Raw genomic sequence first — 7,735 nt, forward strand, 5'->3', positions numbered from 1 at the left:
TTAGAAATGTTGAAAGTACAAACAGACCAAAGGAAATTATGTTTTCTAATGGCTCCTAACTACCAAAACCTTAGATCTCGAGGTGCCACTGCATTCATTGTTGAGTTATTGAGAAGTGATAGATTTTACCAGTACATTTTTTGTACTTGAATCTGATTTCTTCCCTATCAACTTACTACGTTAACTGTATATTATTCGAATTTAAGATGAGCTAACTTTTAATACTTCGAGATTTATCCAGTACACGGTTCAATATGTTAAATCAGAACTGAAGAAGGCACGAAGTCACAAGATTACTGAGGTAGTAAGAAAAGTGAGCGTGTGACGTGTCTAGGCTTCATTCCCTAACTCCGCATTTCCTTAAAAGGGACGAATTGACAATATTTCATATCTGAGTGGTAGCTCGAAGTCACAATTTGAAAATATCTAAGCTTGATTTATACTCGTTTCGTTAAACGAACGAACGATAACAAATCTTTAACGCCCTAAATAGGCAGGAAATGAAGTCTAGACACGCACGCTATTTTGTACATGAAACATTCTGAGTTTTATGGAAGTGACCTAGAAGAAACCTTAACACTTCAGATTGGGGCGAAAGAATACACTACATTTTCTGTCTTCTGTTGCTGACGTTTAATAATGATCATCACATATCGGTCGTAGGGTATACAGTAGTTGTAGTCTCCTACGAGCTGCAAGTCTTCTTCCTTTTTCGTAAGTTTTTGTTTTGGTTGCCTCAATACTGTGACGTTAGTTGATGTTGTTGACATCGTTTCAAGGGAGAGGTATGAGATGAAAGGTTATTCTTTAATGAATAGTGCTTGTTATGTTTCGATGTAGGCAAAGAAGATACCACCATTGTTACTACTTAAGATAGAGAGCTTAGATGTTGGGATCTTCTGAACAGCAATTGCGATGTCCATACCAAGGTTCTTTTAGTCAGATTAGGTGTAATTAGGATCCTATACCTAATTACATAGAATTAAGGTGATGGAAGTTATAATCTTATTGATGGTTTTGTTGCAGCGACCACTAACAATCTTTAATTTCTTTGTAAGTGAACCGAAATAAAATTTTTTGAAGACAACTTCGTTTTTCTTAGGTACGAAACCACTTGGAAAAATAGCTTTGCAGGATAATAGAGTGTAAAACTATTATTTTAAAATACAAGAGATATTGTAATTATTCATTTGAGTGCTTCTATCGAAATATTATCACACAAATGATTCATTAATCTCCTTTCTGATAATTTTATATAATTGAAAACTGTTCCACTCTTTTTCTTATTACCTAGTATTTAATTTTCTATTACTTTTTTTAATCCCTTAATACAATAGACTTCATTAAGACAAAAATATATCCTCCATCGTCTTACAAGGAACCCTAGGTATTGATCAGAGCCCGATGTTAACTAAACTTTGTGCATATAGAGAAGGCCTCGGGAAACTTGCACAGCCAAAATTATACCTGCAGTGTCCAAGACGTTGGAACAGTAGGGCTCGAGAAAGATCAAAAGTGGAACGTCAGTACATTAAGGACATGGTGAGAAAATGGACGTGTTTCTTTAAAACTGGTCATTATAACGACACGAAATGAGCATAAATGGATACAAGATGGTTGATATGATCTGTTAAAAGTGATAAAAAGAATATCCGCCATCTTGAAAGAGGCCACATTAAAGCTGATTCGATTGGTGTAAATGAGACGAGGGTCATGCGATGCATAAATTTGAACAAAAATAGACGCAAAAACCTGTTGGTGAAGTCTGTTGTCGGATTACATTACTCCTGTGCGTCTGGTAGAATGGTTTAGGTAGAAGATGAGCAAAGTGAATCTCATGACAGTCGAGCAGATGGAGGGTATGGAGCACTATGAATGGGATCAGTGTAACTAGAAAAACATAGCGAAATATAATTAAATGGAATAATGTAATCCCACAACAGACTTCACCAACAGGTTTTTGTGCCAATTTACATTCAAATTGGTGCGTGACTCTCTTCTCATTTAGGCCTACACCAATCGCACCATCCTCAATATGGATTCTTTGAATATGGCAGATATTATTTTCATCACTTTTAATAGATAATATCTAGCATCTCATATCCAGTGCATTTTCTCATCATGTCTTTAATGTACTAACGCTCCACTTTTGATCTTTCTCGAGCCCGTGTCCCAACGACTTGGACGTTGCAGCTGCAATTTTGGCTGTGCAGGTTTCCCGAGGCACTCTTTCTTATATACAAAGTTTCATGAACAGCGGGCTATGATCGATACCAAGTGTTCCTTGTTAGAGACAGAATGGTTTACGGTTCGTTGTGAGTTTAATGCATGCTCTCATCTCGTCTAAACGACGGGGACCCGAACACAGGAGAACATTACAAACGCCTATGTTTCTCAGATGGACAAGAATATAGAACGGATTGCATCAAGCAATGTACAGCGGAAGGGTGGAGACCACAAAGCTACGACCAATTATGATGTATTAGAATTAACCTTAGACGAATTGTTAGACAATGATTTAAAAAACTACAATCTTTCTTTTAACTTTAAGGAATATTGAGCAAGTTAGCTAAGCCAAAAACTACAAGTTTTCATAAATGATTACTTCTGTATTTTAAGGTAATTTCTTTCCTTTATATTTTTATTCTTAAACACATTTGATGAGAAATAACCAATGCGATTGTTTAAACTTACACAACAAAATTCATATTTAGAGGTTGAAATGAAGGCAAGGTACATTGTCCTCATCTGGTGAACACAACTATAAAGAGTATGATTCTTTTCTGAAAAGGTAAGATAAATCTCACTGTTAATTTGATGAGGTTAATCTTTGAAATGGCAAACTGAAACATAATTATTAATACTTGTGTAATAACAAGACAACGTTACACTACAAGCTCTTATTTAGAACTAAAATCATAGCAAAGAGATTTTGTTTCACTGACAAAGGCATTACTGCTCTATCGCCGGACAAATTTGAAAATCGAAAAAAATGGACGAAAATGTACTGCATTCGGTTACATTTGGTTGGATTACATTAAGTTACGTTAGATTACGTGATTAGGCGTGCAGTTTTACAATACAGATCCATAGTATAAGTAGTGGTAGTAGTAGTAGTAGTAGTAGTAGGAACGGTTTAGAAGCCCCGCAGGGGTGGGTTGGGTTCTGTTATCCACATGAAATGGACAAATCCGAATTTTTTCTGTACATTTTAAAATCTATCTATCCGCATAGTAAAACAAGTGTACTGTTCCGCGAAATAGTTCTTCCGCCTCCACAAACAGTGCCGATTTCAACATCAAAAACAACCACTTTCTGAACTTTTACTATACCCAGTGGCGTATTTAGGGGAGTGGCTTCCGGGCTTAAGCCCCCCCGAAATCTTACTTAGTATAGTAAAGTAAATGAAATATCTTGCAGAATTTTCACATTTCCAGGCAAATCCGCCCCCCGAAAGTTAGCAAAGCCCCTCCCGAAACAAAATCGTAAATACGCCACTGACTATACCCCTACCTGACTTTCACTGATTTTTTCTTACAAACTCACTAAATTTTCCAATTGACCCGGTAAAGTTTCTACAATTGATCCGGCGATACAGAAGTTAACTCCTGACAAATGTTATAATTAAAATTTTGCTGGGTCTATCATATAAGTTAAGGATTAAATCAATACGTCAGCAAAATAGTGCACGATTAAATAGGAATAATATCTTTTGTTACATCATAATTTGGCAGAGTTTTCAACAGATGTAAATCTAGTAGGCAGGGGCGCACCCACGTGTGGGGTCCATCGAACCCGGACGCCCCAAAATATTCTAACTCAAAATACATTTGTACACTTTCTCAAGAAAATTAGAATTTTTTTAACAGGGAAATGATTGAAGTAACATGAAAATTTGATCTTACAATTCATTGTACTCTTTCTCTTATAGAAACCATCTATTCTACGATTTTCTTCTGAAAACATAGGTGGAAGTATTTTACAATTACTTATCGTCTTTTCATGTGTAGAATAATACCCGTATAATACTACATAGACGTATTGGATTGTAGTACTTGATCGTACCAAACCACGGACCCCTTCAACAAAATTTCGGGATGCGCGCCTACTGGTAGGCATAAATGAGATCTACTGGTTTTTAGTTTTGATACCAGAACATACTTGTTTTTTAAAATGATTCCAGATCCATAGATATTTTTTTATATATAGGAATAGTTTCACGGTTTTTACGAAAGCCAATTTTAGAACCTACAACAAAGGTCCATTACAACAAAGAACTCACTATTTTCGTTACTACCTTCCCCATACGAAGAAATATAGCCCAGAATACCAAAAGGACGGATCTTAAAAGAGGAAGAAGAATGGGAGGATTTTAAAATTACAGTGCTAAGCATAGTAAAAACGTATATTTATTACTGTTTCTAGAAGTTCAAATTTGGTCCTGTAGATGTCAACCGCTGAATGATATTCGGTTCCAACCAGGCACGTAGCCAGGATTTAATAATAGGGGGGTCCGTGACGAAATATTGCGGTTATCACGCCAGGGGCTCGATCATTCTGAACTATTTTACTGTAAACATATATTGGTTCGTTTAGCCAGGATTTCGTAATGCTGGGGGGGGGGGGATGACATGAAATACTCTGGTTACACACCAGGAGCTCGATCAATCTAAACTGTTTTAGTGGCAACACGTATATTGGTTTGTTAGGACAATAAAATGAGGATATGCTAGTAAGTATTTCAATAACGAACTATCTCTCGAGTAAAAGAATATAAAAAGTATTGAAAAAGATATAGTATTCCGCGTTTCTTAAATTCTTCTTAGAGTCTATCTGATCGAACCGGTTTCTCGATCATCATCTGTTATCCATAGGATTAGCATGGAGCTAGATGGAATTTGGAATGCTCCGTTACAATAATATTCATTTTCAACTTGACCCCCCCCACACACATACACAGTTTCCTCTATACAAAGCTCCTCATAAGAAAAAGTAACCATACGCTTGCTGTAGCTTTATATTTTTAACGCTGATTCTTCTTTTTCTAGTTTCTTATTGTTTCATCCTTCCTTAATTTTTTACATTTCTGGTTCCGAAGGGGGGGGGGTACGGATCCCAAGGACCCACCCCTTGGCTACGTGCCTGTTCCAACTAACATCGCAATATGTAATTTCTAGCAGTCTATAATTATAAACATTTCATTGAATAGTATAAATCCGATGTTAATAAGGGCCGTTACCCATGAAGGTGTTAACGAATTTACTCCATTAGGGCGAGATAACTGAAGCGCTTAGAGGATAAAGGTGTTAAGTGACATTTTTCAAAACGCTGAATTCTGGTGGTTCATGCATGTGTTATATGTTAGTCATGCTATACAAAACATCATTTAGTGAGTCCTCGCCCCAGTGAAGAGATTTGGAAACGATGAAGGGTGTATGTTAACAGACAGAGTTGTAAAAGTCAATTTTCCCGAGATTTATAATTTGTTATATAACACCTTTATCCTCCAAGCGCTTCAATTGTTCCAGTTATCTACTGCTCAAAACCAAATTCAAAAATTAACTTTTGCTCAAGAGTTATTGTGTGAAGTAAGAAATGGACTAATATCCTATTCTTATAAGGCCCATTGAACCTAATAACTAAACAAAGTACTCGAAATAGTCGAAGTCCTTTCAACAGTATGAGCAATACTTGACTATGGTTTTGAGAGACAACGATTTTCAAGGCAAACGTTTTTCTTTTTATAAACTTTGTCTTTCTTGAATTATCTGAAATCCTCCAAAGGTATGCGACTGGAATTCTGCTCACATGGAGAGCTTTCCGAACAACTAAACATCTCCTATGGGTCTGACAAGAGCATTTTAACTGCCGATTAAATAAGCAAGAGGGCTTTGTTGCGGTATCTTAAGTAAATTATTACGGAACCGCTCCGATAGTACGTTTGTAGTGTATTCTCAGGTTTAAATGTAAAAGCAAAGATGAGATTTTCAACTAAACGAATATAACATATTTTATTATAATTCAAAAATAGAAAATAAGCTTGAAAACAATTTCTCTCGAAAAATATTAAGAACACATAGTATGATTTCAAGTTCAATGTTAAACAAAAATGCCTATCCGCAATTTCAGTCAAATAACAAGTGGTATAATTAGTATCTGAATAGCATGTTATCCAATTTAATAATTTATACCCAAAATAAATTGTCCATTTTAGTCTGCATGCCAAAAGTAATAAAGAAAAGAATACGTACCAAAAGTCCAGTTTTCTTAACATCTATACTTTCCTATTCGAACTTGTTTCCGGTACGTCAAACAGGTATTCACAACAAATGTTCATTCTTAATTTCGCTTTGTACATAATTTAACTTTCTTTGCACTTTCATTTCAAAATTTCAATGCACTACTCACTTTTGGATTATTTCGTAGCACTAACTTATAAAGAATATATAAATATAACATGCTTTCAAATAATAATTGACTACAAAACAAAAAAGGTAGTCCTAACTTCTCTCACCTATGCTTGTTAACTGAAGAGGGGAGGTTTGCTGTACAACCACGAAAGCTCGTAGATGGCAACACCTTCCACAGAACAGTCAGAAAGCAAGGTAGCCAACTCGTAAACACCTTGGACAGTTACCTATCCAAGAGGCTTACTTCTGCTGAGACCATACTTTTTTCTCATTTTTTTTTCCTGAGAACAAATAAATCTAGTCACACAACAGCTTCCTACGTCACCACGAGAAAGCGCCGTGCCATACATTGCTTTGGTTCCGTGATTTCTTACAATGTGAGGAGTTAGGCATACTTTCCGAATCTAATTAGTTTATACAGGATGTTTGTGATGGGTAGAGAGAGGGACGCATCCCCAAAATTTCGAACAAGAAATAAATGAAGACTGAATGTAGATATGTAGATGGAGTAAATAAAGAGGAGGTATACATGACGTTATATATATTTGTTGTTAAGGTGAAGTATTATATTGTTTATATACTTCTTTGGCACTTTCTTCTGTGTGGCTCTGCTTGGCGTAGTCGCTGGTGCTCTCCCCTTTGGTGCGAGCAGTCCCCGGTTCGATTCCTGGTGTAGTGTAGACCCTCGGTCGAAACAGCATTTTCAAGCCAGCCATCTTGAGTGAGTTTTTTTCGGGGTTTTCCTCATTCACAGCAGGCAAATGCCGAGATTGTAACTAATATAATGGCCCCATGCCACCTTTCCTTCTTTCCCTTTGCTCGCCGAGGGACATCATACCTCATATACGTGAAGGGCTAAATGGCCTTAGATGCCAAGAGCCTAGAACTCTAATTAAGAATTTCTAGTGAAACTTTATTCTGAGTGTCATGGTATGATGGAAATCAAAGAAGAGAGTTAGAGAGGTATTATAATCAATGGGTAGTATTAAACAGGCAATTGCTATTTCAAGATAAGGATGTAGGTCGCCGTAAGTAAGAAAAATCTTCGAAATGCATGAAGAATAATTTTACACCAATGACCTTAGACCACAAGTTGGCCATAAATTTCAAGGTATTAACTAGATTTGCAATGTCAAAATCGTGAAATTTGATTTCGAAAAGTCTTTTTATCATGAAAGGAGAATCCGAATTCATTGTTTCTGAGAATTCTAAAATTTAAAGGTGAACCAAAATGCACTCGTCTCGAATCTTAAGAAGAGTGCTTCCAGGTATTAATGCCCAATGACAGGCAATGAGACTGTCCATATGATGTGGAACAATAAGTT

At 36.3% G+C, this 7,735-nt stretch overlaps 1 long non-coding RNA gene across 1 annotated transcript in view; it reads right to left on the reverse strand.

Annotated features, from left to right (window-relative positions):
- Positions 1-6,523, reverse strand: part of LOC145676177 (uncharacterized) — a 328,103-nt gene extending 321,580 nt beyond the window's left edge. The window contains exon 1 of the long non-coding RNA XR_014129312.1: positions 6,252-6,523. This is a non-coding gene — a long non-coding RNA (uncharacterized LOC145676177). The remainder of the gene's footprint in view (positions 1-6,251) is intronic.
- Positions 6,524-7,735: the final 1,212 nt, after the last annotated feature.

The sequence above is a fragment of the Thermobia domestica genome, chromosome 18 (genome assembly GCF_964235325.1).
Source record: "Thermobia domestica chromosome 18, izTheDome1.hap1.1, whole genome shotgun sequence".
NCBI classification, from domain to species: Eukaryota; Metazoa; Arthropoda; class Insecta; order Zygentoma; family Lepismatidae; genus Thermobia; species Thermobia domestica.